The sequence below is a fragment of the Triticum dicoccoides genome, chromosome 7B (genome assembly GCF_002162155.2).
Source record: "Triticum dicoccoides isolate Atlit2015 ecotype Zavitan chromosome 7B, WEW_v2.0, whole genome shotgun sequence".
NCBI lineage: Eukaryota > Viridiplantae > Streptophyta > Magnoliopsida > Poales > Poaceae > Triticum > Triticum dicoccoides.
In genome coordinates this window covers 73,728,799-73,748,252 of record NC_041393.1, presented here as the reverse complement: position 1 = coordinate 73,748,252, position 19,454 = coordinate 73,728,799, and positions in this window count along the sequence as shown.

The following is a 19,454-nucleotide window of genomic DNA, read 5'->3' as shown; positions in this document are numbered from 1 at the left end:
ACGGAAACAAGAAAAAACCCTTGATCTAGATATCCATACTTTTGGTAGCGATGTTGGTGCTGGTGCTCATGTATTACCAAGTACCAACATCATCATGAATCCAACCATAAAATAGGCCATAGGCGAGGCGGACAATAGATGGAGATCCAGTCGGTGAAGTGATAATTAGTACTCTCCTGGCCCGCAGCGGCGCGGGCGGCTCTGGATCTCGGGCGGCGGCCCGGTCTTCGCGGCGGTTGTCGGCTGCTGCGGCCGCGTGGGCGGCGCGGCGGCGAGGCCTGGTGGTGCTCCTGCCTCTCCCTTGGCGGCGCTCGGCGCTTCCCGTTGGGTCTCCGTTTCTGCTGGCTGGGCGGCACGGGAGCCTCGGTGATGCTTCGGTGGCCGACGGGAAGGCTGGCGGACGCTGGATCTGGCCGGGCGTGGCTGGATCCGGGCGTTCTTCGGGGGTTTTCTGCTGCAGCCTGTTCGTTGCCTCCGCGTGGTGCGGTTCCTGCGGCGTGGCGGCGGTGACCTCCTGCCCCAAGGCCTGGTGAGGGCGACGGCGTGAGGTCGGCCCGATGGTGGTGACGGTGGTGTGCGTCCAGGGCCCGGCATCTCGGCTACTGGTCGGGCGGGCGCGCGGGGCGGCCTTGGCAGGGGCGGGCGCTGACGGGAGGCTCCCCTCGGTGCTCTGCGGTGCTGGTTTGGTGGAGGTTTTATGTAGGTTTGATGGAGGTCTATGGCTGGCCGGTACGGGCTGGTGGTGGTCGAGCATCTCAGGGAGAAATCCTTCTTCCGGCCTTTGCCGGAGCTGGCGACGGTGGCGCCTGTGGGCGTCGCGCTCTTTCTTGGAAGCGTCGCTGATGTATGGTGCTCCATCCCTCACCCCGCGGCCTTGGCTCCGCAGGGAAACCTCTGATCTGCGGGATCAGGCGATGAAGGCGTCTTCACGTCTTCCTCCTCCTTGGGGCATCGTCTTGGAGCCGCCTACAACCTGAGACCGGTGGATGGCGGCATCTTCGTCGCATGGAAGGGCGGCATCTTCACCGCGTGGGATGGCGGCATCTTCGCCGCGTGGAAGGGCGGCATCTTCGCCGCGTGGTTTGCTGAGGCGTCTGTTTCGGGGGCGCCGATTTCTGTTTGGCAATGATGATGGCGTCAAGAGGAGCTTGGTTCCCTTGTGAGGCTCGTCGTCAAAGTCGGAGTTGTCGGTTGTTGGCGCGTGTGGCCATCTGTTGGCATGTGCCGTCATTGCTCTGTGTAGCTGTTTGTGGGGGAGGCTTCGTTGGTGGAGCTCTATGGTGAAGTCGGAGTCGCCCGTTCGGAGGTAACCGGTGATGACGATAACGCTTGCGACTCCCCGGCGGATGTCTTTTCTTCTTTGCAGCTCATGTTTCATGTCGGTGGCCAGGTTGGCCGGTGATGCCCATGTTATATGGGTTGGGTTGTATCGGCTTTAGCCCGGTTTTCCGTCAATTAACTGGGCAATTCTCACTTCTTCTTAATCAATGAAAATGGCAAGTCTTTTGCCTCGTTTCAAAAAAGAAAGATAATTAGTATTCCCTCCGTCCGAAAATACTTGTCGAAAAAATGCATAAAAATGGATGTATCTAGAACTAAAATACGTCTAGATACATCCATTCCTCCGACAAATATTTCCGGACGGAGGGAGTATTTGTTTCCTTCGGTCTATGGATTGCCGGTAAGCTGTCAGTTCGATGTATCTAACCATTTCCTCTGGAGGTGCAGTGGTCGGCGAGAGGACAACAGAAGGCGCGAAGGTGCGTGTGTACTGGGTAGGTGGGGCCACCATTAGTACAAATATCTTGCTGTTAACCACGACGGCGGCCTAATCTCGAATGCCATGTACGTCGACACTGCCGTATGAAATTAAGGTATTGTACTTAAAGGAACCACCTACGTCGCAGTGCTTTTTTTTTTTTTTGAAAAGGGGACTCCCCGACCTCTGTGTATCAGAAAGATGCATACGGCCACATTTATATAAAAATAAATAAGTTCAACAGAGTCTAGCGATCTGCTCGAATAAGAGCTGGCTCACAAAGAGCAACAAAAGCAAAAAAGGTTCAAAAGCCACAACCGGCTGGCAAAAGATGAATAGGTAAACTAGTCACCTATCCTATTACATGACCACCATCCAAACCGGTTGAAGATATCCCGTGCTACCATCTCCCACCGGAGAGATCCAGTAACCAAACGCTCTCTGGCCTTCGTCGGAGTGAGTAAGGACCACATACGGGTTAGCGCAGTAGCCCGGAATAAAACCTGCAAAAAATGAATAGTTGTTATTCTGTTAAAAGCCAAATCATTTCTGCAGTTCCAAATTGCCCATAACAACGCACATGCTCCTACGCGAATTTGTCTAGCTGTTTCGGACTCTATCCCAACTAGTCACGTTCCAAATAACGACCTGACCGAATGCGGAGGAGGAATGTTAAAGGCAACTTGCACCGAACGCCATAAGACCTTTGCCAACGGGCAATCAAAGAAGAGGTGCTTGATATTTTCATCCCAATCACAGAAACTACACCTAGTAGATCCTGTCCAGTTTCGGTTAACCAGATTATCTTTCGTTAAGATAACTTGTTTATGTACAAACCACATAAACACTTTGATTTTCAGAGGAACCTTAACTTTCCAAATATGTTTGGATGTAGGAATCACACTCGAATTGATGACATCAATATACATCGACTTGACTGTGAATTCCCCAGATCTAGTAAGCTTCCAACACAACTTATAGGGCTGATGCGTAAGCTGAACCTCCATCAGCCTACGCACCAGATGAAGCCAGTCTTCCCACCGGTCTCCAACAAGCACCCTCCTGAACTGAATATTCAGGGGAGTGGACTGCAAATTCGTTGCAACCAGAGCATCACGACACTGCACAATATGATAAAGCGAAGGATACTGAAGCGCCAACAGCGCATCCCCCAGCCAAGTATCCTCCCAGAAGCGAGTATTGTTGCCATCACCAACAATAAACTTTGTTCTGTTAAAGAAAGTGGCTTTGACTCTCATTAGCCCTTTCCAGAAAGGCGAATCAGTCGGTCTGACTGTCACCTGCGACAAAGTCTTAGAGTGGAGGTACTTGTTATGCAGAATCTGTGCCCAAGTAGCTTCAGTCTCAGCTGCTAACTTAAATAGCCACTTACTGAGAAGACATCTGTTCTTGAATTCAAGATTTTCAATACCAAGACCCCCTTGGTCCTTCGGTCGGCAGATGACCTCCCATTTGGCTAAACGGTACTTTCTCTTAAGTTCATCACTTTGCCAGAAGAAACGGGACCGATAGAAGTCCAGCCTTTTCCTAACTCCAACTGGTACTTCAAAAAAGGACAGAAGGAACATAGGCAAGCTCGTGAGCACCGAATTAATAAGAATCAACCGGCCTCCATACGACATGAGTTTGCCCTTCCAGCAACTCAGTTTCTTCTCAAACCGATCCTCGATACACTTCCATTCACTGTTAGTCAGCTTACGATGATGAATGGGGATACCTAGGTAATTGAACGGGAGTGCTCCCAATTCACACCCAAACAATTGCTTGTATGCATCCTGTTCCTCTTTGGCTCTACCGAAACAGAACAACTCACTTTTATGGAAGTTAATCTTCAGACCGGTCAATTGCTCAAACATGCACAACACCAGCTTCATATTTCTCGCTTTGGCCAAGTCATGCTCCATAAAGATGATGTATCATCCGCGTACTGTAGGATGGACACACCACCATCAACTAGATGAGGCACCAAACCACCTACCTGGCCGGCCTCCTTTGCCCTACCTATCAGGATTGCCAACATGTCAACGACGATGTTGAACAAAATAGGAGACATTGGATCACCTTGTCTCAGACCCTTATGTGTCTGGAAATAACGACCGATATCGTCATTCACTTTAATTCCAACACTCCCTTTCTGCGTGAAGGATTCGACTTGTCGTCTCCAAACTTCATCGAAACCCTTCATGCATAGTGCCTATTGAAGGAAAGGCCATTTGACTTTGTCGTGCGCTTTCTTGAAATCCACCTTGAAAACAACGCCATCAAGTTTTTTTTGTGTGAATCTCATGGAGCGTTTCATGCAAGACCACAACCCCTTCAAGGATGTTCCTGTCCGGCATGAAAAAGCAGACTGAGTAGGCTGCACCACAGTATGTGCAATCTGTGTAAGCCTATTCGTCCTGACCTTGGTAAAATTTTTGAAACTAACATTGAGAAGACAGATAGGTCGGAATTGCTCAATCTGCACTGCCTCTGTCTTCTTGGGAAGTAACGTTATCGTTCCAAAATTCAGCTGAAAAAGGTGAAGCTGGCCGGAGAATAAATCATTTTACAAAGGTAATAGATCTCCTTTAATAATGTGCCAACACTTCTTGTAAAACTCTACCGGGAAACCATCCGGGCCAGGAGCCTTATTATTCTTCATCTGGGAAATGGCCTCAAACACCTCTTTATCAGAGAAAGGAGCTACTAAAATATCATTCTCAACAGCCGTAAGTTGAGGCACATCCTCAATCCTAGACTCATCCAGCAACACACAGTTGTCCTCTGGAGGCCCAAACAGCTGCTTGTAATACTTAGTAATATATTGTTTTAAGTTTTCCTGGCCAAGAATCGTTCCCTCGTCTTGTTCAAGCTGAAAGATCCTCTTCTTTCCATGCTTACCATTGGCGATCAAGTGAAAAAATTGAGTGTTCGTGTCCCCCTGAACGACTCTATAGACTTTAGCCCGAAGCGCCCACTTTAGTTCTTCCTCGCGAAGGAACTCTTTCAACCTCATTTCCACCTCAAGCTTGGCATGAAGCTCCGAGGCTGGCAGGATCATGGTTTCGGCCTTTACATCAAGGGACTGAATAAGCGCAAGGAGCTGCTCCTTTTGAACCTTATAAATACCGCTGAGATGCTTAGCCCACCCACGTAGGAAGCTTCTCAAATGCCTAATTTTATTCTGCCAGCGCTCGAGTGTAGACTGACCTCCTGCATACTTAGCCCACTCTCTGGCTACGAGATCCAAGAAGCCTTCTCGCTCAAACCAAGCAAGCTCAAACGAGAAAACATTTTTATTTCCCAAGTGGGTGGCCTCCCCCGAATCGAGAAATAAAGACGTGTGGTCAGAAATACCACGAGTAAGCGCCTGGACTGTGACATAAGGGAATTTGTGCTCCCACTCGACGCTAGCCATGACTCGATCCAGCTTCTCAAACGTTGGATTTGGCAAGGCGTTAGCCCAGGTAAACTTACGGCCCGAAAGCTCTATCTCACGCAGGTCAAGGCTTTCAATGATTGTATTAAACATAAACGACCACCGTCATTCAAAATTTCATTATTCTTCTCATCACTCCTCCTGATGATATTAAAATCACCCCCACCAGGATAGGTAATTGTTCAAACCCACAAATCCTAACCAGATCGGCCAAGAAATCCGGTTTGAGCTCGGGCTGAGCGGCACCATATACCGCTACCAAAGCCTAGTTAAACCCATCTGCCTTTGACCTCACCCTAAACTTAACCGCAAAATCTCCCATGACCACTCTCCGGACTTCTAACGAATCAGATCTAACTCCGAGGAAAATCTCGCCCGATCTTCCTCGTGGAGGTAGACAATGCCAATCAAAATCAATACCCCCCGACAGAGTATTAAGAAATTGTGGCGAGAAGTTGGCTCTACCCGTTTCCGACAAAGCAATAAAGTCCAACTTGTGTTCAATAGAAGCCTCAGCAAGAAACCTTCTTTTAGCCAAGTCTTTCAGACCTCTGCTATTCCAAAAGACTCCTTTCATGTCTCATCGTGGAATTTTTTCGCTGTCCTAATCCGAGCACTCCTCCGCATTGCGGAAACCGGGTAAATCTTCCGCTTCCATTTGCGTTTAGGAGCAATGAAACTCTCCAGTTGGTCCTCACAACCAGTCTCAGAGGTATGCAAGTCGACCACATCTACTCGCTCATCCTCCTCCTCAGGCTCAGGAGACGGTTGAGCCAGATCCGCACAAAGATTATTGAGCGCCCTGACCCCTAAAGCGTCGATATCTGAATCATTCATGGGTTTGACCGCAGCTAAGTTAGGAATCATCTCAAGCGCCTGATCGGCTTCTAAATCCAGCATATCATTAACCGAGGTAGAGGTTTCACTATCATTACTACCTAGTGAAATTCCTAACTGATTTGCATTATTAATAATCTCATCATTAGAAAAATGCAAAATAGAATTAGAGGTATTGACTGACATACCAGTAGTGACCTCCACGTCATGAAGCTTGGCCGCCCTCATAGCGCACCGCTGCTGTATGTCGTCCACTTCCGGATGGTCCTCGAGACGGCTACTCAACCGTCGCCCCTTAGAGACCGGATCCGGAATACCCCCGAACGCAATCACCTCCTCCCGAGTTGCTGCAGAGGAGAACTCCAAAACGGGGGAAGGTGGAACCAGGGCCTCCTGCCCGAGCTCCCCATCCATCCCGGGCCAACGACCAGGAAGCGACACCGGCGTAGAAGGTCCGCAGGCCTCGCTTAAGAGAAGGTGCGTGCACAAGAAGAAAATCTCAACAATATTCTAAATATATACAGTATTACTTGTATAGAGTTTGCATATGTTAGCTAATCAATACTTCTATTGCATCAATAAATCTCTGGTTGAACTTCAACTGGGATCACCGAGGAATTCTTGAAGGAGAAGGGGAATCTCGAGGTGGAAGATGAACAATACAAACACTCGCAAAATCCAGGCCAAAGCCCCCCTTCCGTTCCAAGACCATCGACCGTGGACCTCTTCCCTATGTATTTGTACTGGCGGCCCATTGTCCAGCATAGGGTAGAGTACTGTAGGTTTATCAAAGCATAGTAAAAGAAACACATGATGAAGGAGCTCTCGAAATAGGCTTTTCCCCCACTTTATAGATAAAACAAACATCCATACAGACAAGTATCAACCACCATAGCAAATAAGACGGCTGGGGCAATAGCACAATCACGCCCAAGAAGCATAAAAAAATTAGAAAAAAAGCCACCGAGTGGCAGACTAACCGGCGACCCTACGAAGATGATAAACAATGTGCGGTAGTCAAAAGTGCATCCAGCATGAGGAGGAGCTTCAGTGGAGGAGCATTGTGATTCAGCTTTGGCATGCTACACCAACCACAACAAAAGCATGAACCATGTGGTTTTGCAATTTAACTGAACCTGCTTGTGCACTACACTTCCTACCGAACATTTGTGGGGCCACGCCTTCTCCCGACACTGGTCAAGGAGCCATGTGTTGGCTCGTCGAGGGAAGTACCAGTCCCCTACATTCCAATTCCCCTATGCCTCACATTCCTAGTAGTCTACTAGAGCACATGAGAGCACTATTGAGCAACGCTTGTGAGTTTTCTATGGCATTGCCGAAGAAGAGAGATCGAATGAGCTGCCTAGATGTTGCCACCCACCTTGTGAGTTTTCTATGGCATTGCCGAAGAAGAGAGATCGAATGAGCTGCCTAGATGTTGCCACCCACCTTATATATCTATCCATCGGGTCCCCACTTCACCTGCCCTCCTTTCTCCTTTGATTAGAGTAAATACTGCCCTGTTATGTCGAGGATTTGCTTCCGTACGCCTACCTTCAAATAGTTGTGCAGATCTGAAAGCAATTTTGGTACTTCGTGATTATTAAACACTACTATGGATGCATAGTTAGACCATGATTACTCTGTCGCCTCTTTGGCATGAAAATAAAATCATCATTCACGCCCCCAAATAGTTATTGGATTGAGTCTTCAAGTTAGTCGATGCATTGATCCATGCTGCATGGAGATCCTCACCTCCTCCATCCATCTTCTATGTTTCGTCGGTGTCATTTCACGAAATAGATTGATTTGTCATGTATAAAGTGAACCCGTGTACTACAAATTTATGACTCATTCATTATACAATAGATCAATTAAAGAGGATGCTTGTCAAAATTGTCTAGAAAATAGACTACCTAGATTTTCTACAACTAGCCCGAGCTTTAAACGTTCCTTGTGAGTCAGCATTTCGCAAACATATTGATTTATCATGTATGAAGTGAACCATGCATGTATACTAGAAACTTAAGAAGATCAATTAAAGGAGAAGCTTGGCACATAAAAATGTTCTAGAAAAAAATCCTAGATTTTGTACAACTAGCTCCCGCTTTAAATGTTCGTTGTAACCATAGGTAGTTAGTAGCAGTATCACGAATATAGCCACGTTTGTATTGTTAGTTATGGCATAGACAGAGAGTAATGTATAATTAGATTTGATCACGTATATACTCATATTGGCATTGTACTATTTCCTGTAATCGAAGTGAGTCATTAAGAACATCAATACTAGTGCAGCTAGTATGCTAACAAATACGTGTCAAAAGAATACGAACAACCTTGATGATGGATATCTTATATACCTAAATAGTTGATCCCCACTAAACCAAATATCTTAGTATACAACTATGCCAACTCACCATCTCACCATGCATGCCCCACTAAAGTTGATTCTTCCAATATATGAGGCATGTCTCACTAGTTTCACACTTTGAAATCTTGTAAAAGAATTGCATCTAATTCTTGCAGCAGCGCGCGGGGTGTCATCTCTAGGTAGGTAATTAGCCCCTCACTAGAGAAAATTGACACAATTAATAATATACATTTGAGATTATTTAGTTGTACAAGATATGTTAATGTAACAGATTGACAATATATCCTGCTTTCACTAGTAGAAAAAGAGGCAAATCTGAGACACATTAGTGCCGGTTCGATTTTGAGCCGGCACTAATGTGTCCATTAGTGCCGGTTCCAACGGCTCGCCGGCCGCTCTCATTAGTACCGGTTCGTGGCGAACCTTTAGCACCGGTTCATGCCACGAACCGGTACTAAAAAGAGTGGTGGCAGGATGTTGTCAGTCTGGGGCCCGTCCAACACCTTTAGTACCGGTTCGTGGCACGAACCGGTACTAAAGGTCGACGTACATAAACCCTTCGTCCACCCGAGCCACTTTGTTCTTCCCCTTTCCCCTCACTTCCTCTGTTCTTCCCCTCTCTTCCTCGAGCTCCTCACAAATTTTGCCCAAAATTTGTCAAGATTTGAAGGCCCCCATCCATTCAAATGGTCACAAAGGCTAGCAACTTTGTCCTTTCAACTCTCATTGCTAGATTAGCTCTTGCAATGCTTTGTATAGTGATTAATTAGGGAGGAATTATATTTGCTAGTATTTGATTTATATGCAATTTGAGGTCAAAAATAACACTTAGTTTGCATATGTAGGTGTGGTTTACTTAGTGCCTTCTAAATCTCCGTCGTAACCACCGTCGATCGCCCGCACCGTCCTGTCGCCGACACCACCTTGTGGTGAGGCTCTTGTTCATGAATGTTTTACATTACCAAATTGATGTTTATGTGATTTGGATATATAGTTACTCGTATAATTGTCTTACCCGTACGTTGTTTGTTATACATAGTGCCATGGTTTTGATATCCGTCACCGTCGGCCCTCGTCCTTGTTATGATTCAGATGTGGTATATTCTCTTTTAAAACTAGTTGTTGCATTTCATATTTATGACAAATTATGCCCATCAAGTTGACATAGGTATTTTTATCTAGGAGGTATGTGAACCGGAAATTCCAACCGACCCTATTGTCGAGAGGTTAAATTTAGTTGAAAGAGAAAACGAGTATTTGAAAGAAAAATTGAAAAGAATTGAGGGGGAGAAGATGGAATTGGAGTTGCATGTTGCTGATGTCGTCGATGATCACAAGATCAAGATGAAAAAAATGAGGTTGAAGATTAGAAAGATTAGAAAATATGCCATTGATATGCTGTTGGATCAATTGTTACCTTAGTTGCGATCTTGATCGCATTTGTTGTTGCATTTAAATTCTTTAGCTAGAGATTTATTTGTATGTTGCATTTAATTAAGTGTTGTATATGAACTTTATGTATGAATTTGTATTAATTTGGTCTATTTGGTGTTGTGTATAATGAAGATATGAGCCGACAATGGATGTATGATGACCGATGCTCTCCCGGGTTCATTAATGGCGTGCATACTTTTCTGCTTGCCGCTGAGGCAAACAAGCGGGCGGATGGTTTTATGCCTTGTCCATGTGCTGGCTATAAGAATGGTCACAATTACTCTACATCAAGAACCATTCACGCCCACCTATTTGAGGCCGGTTTTATGCCCCACTATAATGTTTGGACCATGCACGGAGAAAGAGGGGTTATGATGGAAGACAATGAAGAAGAAGAGGACGACGACATCTATCCTGGCCATGGCTTCCCTGAATACGATGATACAACAATGGAGGAAGAAGCTGAGCCGGCAATGCGGGAACAAGCTGAAGAAGAGGCATCGGATGAGCCCGCTGATGATCTAGGTCGGGCCATTGCCGATGCAAAGAGAAACTGCGCAAGTGATTTGGAGAGGAAGAAGTTGCAGCGCATGTTAGAGGATCACAAGAAATTGTTGTACCCGAATTGTGAAGCTAACAAAAAAAAGTTGGGCACCACACTGGAATTGCTGCAATGGAAGGAAGAGAATGGTGTATCTGACAAGGGATTTGGAAAGTTGCTGGTAATGATAAAGAATATGCTTCCAAAGGACAACGAATTGCCCGAGAGTACGTATGAAGCAAAGAAGGTTGTCTGCCCTCTAGGGTTAGAGGTGCAGAAGATACATGCCCTAATGACTGCATCCTCTACCGCGGTGCGTACGAGGATTTGAACGCTTGCTCGGTATGTGGTGCATTGCGTTATAAGATCAACCGCGATGACCCTGGTGATGTTGAGGGCGAGCGCCCCAGGAAGAAGATTCCTGCTAAGGTGATGTGGTATGCTCCTATAATACCACGATTGAAACGTTTGTTCCACAATAAAGAGCATGTGAAGGCGATGCGCTGGCACAGAGAAGATCGTAAGAAAGACGGAAAGTTGAGAGTACCCACTGACGGTTCACAGTGGAGAAAAATTGAGAGAAAGTACAGGGAGGAGTTTGCAGGTGACCCAAGGAGCGTATGGTTTGGTCTAAGCGCAGATGGCATTAATCCTTTTGGGGAGCAGAGCAGCAACCATAGCACGTGGCCTGTGACTCTATGTTTTTATAACCTTCCTCCTTGGTTGTGCATGAAGCGGAAGTTCATTATGATGCCAGTGCTCATCTAAGGCCCTAAGCAACCCGACAACGACATTGATGGGTACCTAAGGCCATTAGTTGAAGAACTATTACAGCTGTGGAACGGAACAGGTGTACGTGCGTGGGATGAGCACGGACAGGAAGAATTTGACCTAAAGGTGTCGCTGTTCGTGACCATCAATGATTGGCCTGCTCTCAGTAACCTTTCAGGACAGACAAACAAGGGATACCGCGGATGCACGCACTATTTGGATGATACTGACAATATATATTTGGAGAGTTGTAGGAAGAATCTGTACCTGGGAGATCGTCGATTTCTCCGAGCAGGCATCCCGTAAGAAAGAAAGGCAAACATTTCAAAGGTGAGGCGGATCACCGGACGAAGCATCGCCACCGTACTGGTGCTGATGTACATGATATGGTCATGGATTTGAAGGTAATCTTTGGAATGGGTCCTGGCGGACAACCTGTTCCGAAGGACGTTGACGGACGCGCGCCCATGTGGAAGAAGAAACCTATATTTTGGGACCTGCCCTATTGGAAAGACCTAGTGGTCCGCTCCGCAATCGACGTGATGCACGTGACGAAGAATCTTTGCGTGACCCTGCTTGGCTTCTTGGGCGTGTATGGGAAGACAAAACATACACCAGAGGCACGGGAGGACCAGCAACGTATGCAAGAAAAAGACGGCATACATCAGGGTCAGGCCAGCTATGCTCTTACCAAAGAAGAGAAGGAAATCTTCTTTGAATGCCTGCTCAACATGAAGGTACCGTCTGGCTTCTCGTTGAATATGAAGGGAATAATAAATATGGCAGAGAAAAAGTTCCAGAACCTAAAGTCTCATGACTGCCACGTGATTATGATGCAACTGCTTCCGATTGCATTGAGGGGGCTTCTACTGAAAAACGTTCGATTAGCCATTGTGAAGCTATGTGCATTCCTCAATGCCATCTCTCAGAAGGTAATCGATCCAGAAATCATACCAAGGTTACAGAATGATTTGGTGCAATGTCTTATCAGTTTTGAGTTGGTGTTCCCACCATCCTTCTTCAACATCATGACGCACGTCCTAGTTCACCTTTGCGAAGAGATTAACGTTTTGGGTCCTGTATTTCTACACAATATGTTCCCCTTTGAGAGGTTCATGGGAGTCTTGAAGAAATATGTTCATAACCGTGATAGGCCAGAAGGAAGCATCGCAAAGGTCCATGAAAATGAGGAGGTCATTGAGTTTTGTATTGACTTTATTCCTAACCTTAAGCTGATTGGTGTTCCTGAATCGCGGCATAAGGGCAGACTGGATGGAAAAGGCATGCTAGGAGGGGATCAAATAATATGTATGGACGGGCATTCTCTCACTGAAGCACACTACACAGTTCTACAGAATTCCGCCTTGGTGGCTCCGTATATGGAGGAACACAAGAATTTTCTACACTCCAAACACTCGGAAAAATTTGACGACTGGATTACACGTGAACAAACGAGGACTTTCGCTGGTTGGTTGCAGAAACGTGCCATGCATGATGGCGATATTGAAGATGACCTATACTCGCTGTCCCAGTTACCATCTTCGAATATAATGACTTTCAAAGGGTACCAGATAAATGGGAATATATTTTACACGATCGCCCAAGATAAAAAGAGAACCAACCAAAACAGTGGTGTCTGCTTTGATGCAACAACCAACACGGGAAAGGAAACATATTATGGTTACATAGAGGACATATGGGAACTTAACTATGCAGGTGGTTTGAAGGTCCCTTTGTTTCGGTGCAAATGGGTCAATATGACACGAGCGGGGTAACGGAAGAACCGCAGTACGGAATGACAACAGTGGATCTCAATAATCTTGCGTATGCAGAAGAACCATTCGTCCTAACCAATGATGTGACGCAGGTTTTTTATGTGAAAGACATGTCTACCAGGCCGAGAAAAATAAAAGATAAGGAAGCGAATGGATCATACGACGAGCCAAAGCGTCACATAGTTCTTTCAGAGAAAAGAAACATCGTGGGAGTGGATGACAAGTCAGACATGTCAGAAGATTATGAAAAGTTTGATGAAATTGCTCCATTCACAGTGAATATTGACCCGAGCATCCAGTTAAATGATGAAGATTTTCCATGGTTACGGTGCAAAGGGACACACGCGAAGAAAAAGTTTCACACCACAAAGATCCGGGATGTGATCGGCTTCACTATCTTCACTTTCTTCTGTGTTTCACACCCAGGAGGGAATCTCTATAATAGTTAGGGTAGTTAAGTGTTATTCACAAACTAGTGATTCACACAAATATCAAATAATTCAAAATTTAAACTATTCAAATTTGAAAACTACCGGCACTAACAGAAAGTTTGAAATTTTTGTACCTAAAGCAAAAATATTCAGAAAGAGCCTCTAAATATAGCAAAAAAGAACTCAAAAATAAATAAAACAAAAATAAATAAAGCAAAAAAATTAAGAAAATAAAAAATCCCGCCTACTGGGCCAAAGCGGCCTGCATACGACTAGAAACACAACCTTCTGTTGGGCCAGGATGCAGGCCCGCAAAGGCCCAGTAGGCCCACAGGACATCACTGAACAGGTAGACCCAGTAGGCCTGCTTAGGAGAGGAGCTCGAGAGAGCTACCGCACTGGGGCTTATAAACTAGTGCGGTAGCCCTTCGACTAGCGAGGTGGGACTAAACTTGCCTCACCGCATTACGCCAGCGCACCCTTTTTATTACCGGGTGGTGGCTGCAACTGGTACTAAAGAGGGGGTCTTTAGTACCGGTTGGTGCCACGACCCGGTACTAAAGGGGGGGCGCTTCCCGCCGCTTGGCCTGGCCAAAACAGACCTTTAGTACCGGTTGGTGGCACCAACCGGTACTAAAGGTCCATCCTATATATACAACAGTTGAAAAAAAATCACTTTCCTTCTCTGTTTCTTCCCTCCGTCGCGCCGCCCTGCCCCGATCGACACCGTCCCCGTCGACGTCGCCGCCCCCGCCCCTCGTCACCGACCCCGGCCGTCCCCGCTCCTTGTCGCCGCCCCCGTTGACATTGCTGCCCCGGTCGTCCCCGTCCCCGTCGTCCCGGACGCCCCGGCCGCCCCGTCGCCGCACCCCGCCCCGTCGTCGCCGACCCGTCCCGTTGACGCCGCCCCGCCCCGTCACCCCGTCGTCGCCGCCCCATCCCGTCGCGTCGTCGCTGCCCCGTCATCGCCTCGCCGGTGAGCTCACCCCGGCCACCATGTTCACACACACACACACACACACATTATAGAATTTTAGTTATAGATTTTTTTCAGTTTTTTAGTTATAGAAATGTTAGAAATTATTCTGTTTTGTAGTTATAGAAATATTTTTAGAAATGTTAGTTATATAGAAATGTTAAAATTTTTTCTTGTTTTTTAGTTATAGAAATATTAGAAATGTTATAATTTTTTTTTCTGTTTTTTAGTTATAGAAATGTTAGAAATTTTTCTATTTTTTAGTTATAGAAATATTAGAAGAGGAATTGTTCGACATCATACACAGCCTTGACAGGCTAGATGATCTGAATGAAGTAGATGACGGCTCCCAATATCTGAACAATACCGGAGAGGGTGATGAAAATATATTCGATCTCGACGACCGAGCTGATGAAGTCATGAACTATGATTCTGATTATGATGACACAAACAATGTTTATGATGACAAAGAGAATGTTGATATTCAAATAACAAAGACTACCGGCGATGTATATTTATATAAGCAGGCATCTGGTGATCATCACATGTTTTTTTATTTTAAGATATATGAACGAATCGATCTTCCTTCTTTCAGCCCTCCGGATCAAGCAAATCTGCTTCTATAGACAGCAGGACAAAGCAAGGCCTGGGCAGATTGTTGAAGGATGGTGTAAGGTACAACATCGAATCCGTCAAACGTAGTGGCGAACCCCTGACGCCTAAGAACATTGCAAACAAGTGGACTCGTCAGTGCGGAGTTCTTGTGAAGGACAAACTCCCGATCTCCATTCAAGAATGGAAAGAGTCAAAGACTAAACGTCCAGGTGTTACTTGGGTCGACGACAGAGCCAAAAAAGACCTTTGGGATTCTCTGATGGAACATTTCACCCTACCAGATTATTTCACTGAAGCAGATGTGGAGAAAGTCAAGGGCGCTGCTCTTAAGAAGATGGCAATTGCATTCAACACCCACAAGAAAACTGTATGGGCCAACTACCTCGCTGCAAAAAGGAAGACTCCAGAATTCACGGGAACACTGGAGAAGCAAAGAGAACACAGGGACGATTTCGTGAAATTCAAGGATTCAGAATTATCTAAGGAACGGTCGATAAAAAACAAGGCCAATGCCGCAAAAAAGACGCAGTTCCATAGGCTGGGTCCAGGTGGCTACGCGGTGGCAATGCCTAAGTGGGATAAGTCTGAGCAAGAGATGGAGGATGCAGGGGTCACTCCAATTACTAGGAGCTGGTCTCCCAGGTGCAGAACTTGGTTCTATGCGCATGGGGGGGCATTGGACCCGAAGACAGGCCTGGTTTCGAAGAAGGCAAGTCTAAAAGGAGCCGAACAAAAGATACTTGACGCAATAGAAGAAGCTCGAACGGGGGCGTTCAAGCCCAACAGAGAGAACGACGAGCTTACGCGCGCCCTGGGAAATCCTGAACACTCGGGAAGAACACGAGGCAAGGGCGTTACTCCCTGGTATGAGGGCTTTTCGGACTGGAACGACGACTACAGGTCCCGTGCAAGAAAGAAGATGGAGGAGGAGAAGAAGAGGAAGCTGGAGGAGGAGCAGAGGAAGCAGGACGCAGAACGCCTTCAAGGCCTAGAAGCATGGCACGCGGACTTGACACTCAAATTCCAGGAGCAGCAGCAGATCGACTCACTTAGCCAGGAAAGGGGGTCTCAGCAGCGGCATCAGCAAGCGGATGATCGTCCTTCATTGGATAGTACCGTCCCATCCATGCCGAGAAGCAGCGTTGGTTCTGCCCCGGGCGACACACTGCTGGATACATACCACCCTGTGGATGACATCATAGAGAACACTAACTGTGAGCTACACTCCAAAATGAAGAACATATCCATGAAGGTGGCGGACGGCGTTGCTTTCACAATTACCCCCAAAGCGACCTTCCATTGCATCCCGATTCTAGAGGGCTATGCTTGTGTCATGGTTGATGAAGTGGTGGATCCATATTCGATGCTAGCACTTGACATTGCTGGAGGTGACGGCGAGTGCACACTTGGAGAGGCCGTACATCGTATCATTCTATGGAGAAAGGATTGCATCATATTTCCAAGTCCACCGACACTGCGTCGTCTGCCGACTCCTCCTTGAAGTCCGCCATCGAGTCAGCAGACTCCCGCTCCTCCAAGTCCACGAACGCGTGAGCAGACTCCTCCTCGAAGTCCGCCACCGAGTCAGCAGACTCCCGCTCCTCCAAGTCCACGAACGCGTGAGACGACTCCTCCTCGAAGTCCGCCACCTCCTCCAAGTCCCCGAACGCATGAGCAGACTCCTCCTCCTTCATGTCCGGCACAGCGTCAGGCCACTCCTGCTGCTTCAAGTACGACACAATGTCTAGGGCTGGACTAACGAGCAGTTCGGCTTGTTAAGCTCGTACTCGTTAAGCTCGTGCTCGTTAAGGCTCGGCTCGTTAAGCTCGTTAAGATTGACGAGCAGAAAGCTCTGCTCGGCTCGGCTCGTTTGAAGCTCGTTAAGCTCGTGAGCGCTCACGAACGCTCGTTAACAGACTATAATGTGTTACGATATACATGATGAATGTGTAGGTATGGTTTTCAAGATGAAATATGGTGACTACAAAAAGAAATAAAGTAGTTTGTTGCATCATATGTCGATTAGATTAAATAGATGGGTTGAGGTGCTACAAAAAGTTTGTCACGTAATATGAAAATATGTGTTGTGTTGTCACTAATGAGCTGAACGAGCTACTCGTGAAACTCGTTAGCTCGCTCGTTAAGCTCGTTAAGCTTGACGAGCTAAAATCAATGATTGGCTCTGTTCATTAAGAAGCGAGCTATGAGCTTAACGAGCCGAACTATCGAGTGCTCATTAAGCTCGCGAGCTACAAGCTTTTGGTCCAGCCCTAACAGCGTCAGCCACGTCAGCCGTCTCCGCCGTCTCAGCAATCGCAAAAGAGACACGCCGCAGCTATGGTGCGTAGCGGTACGAGTCGAGGTAGTACATGAAGTACATGCAGAGACAAGCGATATAAATATGGTCCAAGCCTCGCTCCTCTTCCTCAGAGGCCTTACGACATGACCGAGAAGCAAAACACAGCCATAGTGCAGGCCCAAGTGGACGCCCATTTTGGACCGAAACCGGCACCGCCGCCAAAGGAGAAAGTGCCTGAGAAAACGATTGACCACTTCATTCGTATGGCTAGAGCACCAGCTCCCAAGCCTGTTGACTCAGACTATGAGCGCCAAATCAGGAAGCTACATCGAGCACGGCTACAGAAGGAAGCGAGCTTGAGCTAGAGCCAACAAGCAGCTGGCAAAAAATGCGGGAAAACTGTTCCCCATCTGAGAGAACAGGCGGCGCAAGCGATCCCCCCGCTTGTTGTGCCAACAACACATGAGAGGAGTACACGCGCCAAATATTATTGTGGGCAAACCGTTAGCATTCCCGAGTAGGGCGATGTGGTAATAACGGAGGAGCATATAATGCAGGTTGAAATGCTCAAGATCTCTGTTGGACAACTCCTCGAAATCGAGCCCATGTCTCCGCTTAGAGAATCGGAAATAAAACGGAAATATGTCCGGGGCCAACCTTTGGTCCATCCAGACAAGGTCAAGGACCTCCCAACGATAATGTATGAATTGCATCAATGGTACATGAACATTACCAAGATTTCCAATCGAGAGTCCCTCATGGTGAATGTCAAGCGTGAGCATTACTACCATGAGAAAGCTCTGGCCGTCGAGTATTCAGAATTATTTCAGTTATACAATCAAGACACACTCGACAAGTCTATCATCAGTTGCTATTGTCTGTAAGTGATTTCTTTCTGTAATTTAAGTCTCAAGCTAGTATGTAGTGATAATTTTGATCAATCATTACATGTAATTATCCTCACTATATTCTTTTCTTTGATATTATATGCAGGATGAAGATGTATGAAATGAAAAAATCTGGACGCTATGGCATTGGGTTCATTGACCCAAATACCATTAATGAGTACATATGGAAGCTTCTAGTTTATCAAGCAGGTGTAGAGAAAAGCATGCTAGAGTTCTTGAAGCGCCTCAATACCAATGAAGATATACTACTTCCTTACAACTTCCCGTGAGTCATACTGTCTTGTACTAAAAATTCTATTTTTGCTTACTAGCTATCTAGATGTTAATAATTAAGTGTATACGGTTTACGGTAGTTGATTAATTTTATGCACAAGCCTACTTAATTAAGACATGCAAACGTGTGCGCATGCAGTTGGCACTGGATCTTGTTAGACATTAAAGTTGAGGAAGGAAAAGTTGAATTACTGGACTCACTAACTAAAGAAGATAAAGACTACACCATTGTGAAGGGGATAGTCAACAGGTAATTTCAATCATTATTAACTATATCTCGGCCTATTATTAGCTCGTCATTTCCTGATATGAACTATTTAATAACCCCTTTATTAATTTTTGTTGCCGGCGGGCAGGGCATGGGCAAAGTTCATCAAGGTGACTCCAGGCAAATGGGCAAAAAGGTTGTTTTGGCATCGACCAAAGGTAAGTAATTAAGTAGTACTAGCTAGCTACCATCTCTTTAATTCTTGTTTCAATATCATTAATTAATTATCATGCTTGATTAATCATTAGCTGATTCAATTCCATTCTCGTAAAGGCCCTGAAGCAGGCGTCGGGGAATAATCTGTGTGCATTCTACGTTTGCGAGAACATTCGCATGATGGCGTCCGAAAGGAGCAGATCTGATAGATAGGACTGAGTACGTTTGTCAGAACACTATTCACACCATTATCGATATCTAGTCACACAACTAATACACATGGATATTGATCTCCTTCTTAACAGTTCAGAGAGGTGCGGGATAAGCTTCTACCATCGGACCACATACTAGCACTTCAAGAGGAAATAGCCGAATTTTTGCTCGACCAGGCCATAGATCTCAAAGGAGAATACTATTACCCGCTACCGCCCCGATGAACCACTTGTCATCGTGCTCCGGAGGCACCAAGGCAACATGTAGGAGAAATTGTATATGTATATACATGTGTATGTGTGAATAATTAATGGTGTTGGTTGTGAGACATTCGATGATATATATATATATATATATATATATATATATATATATTTGGGACACC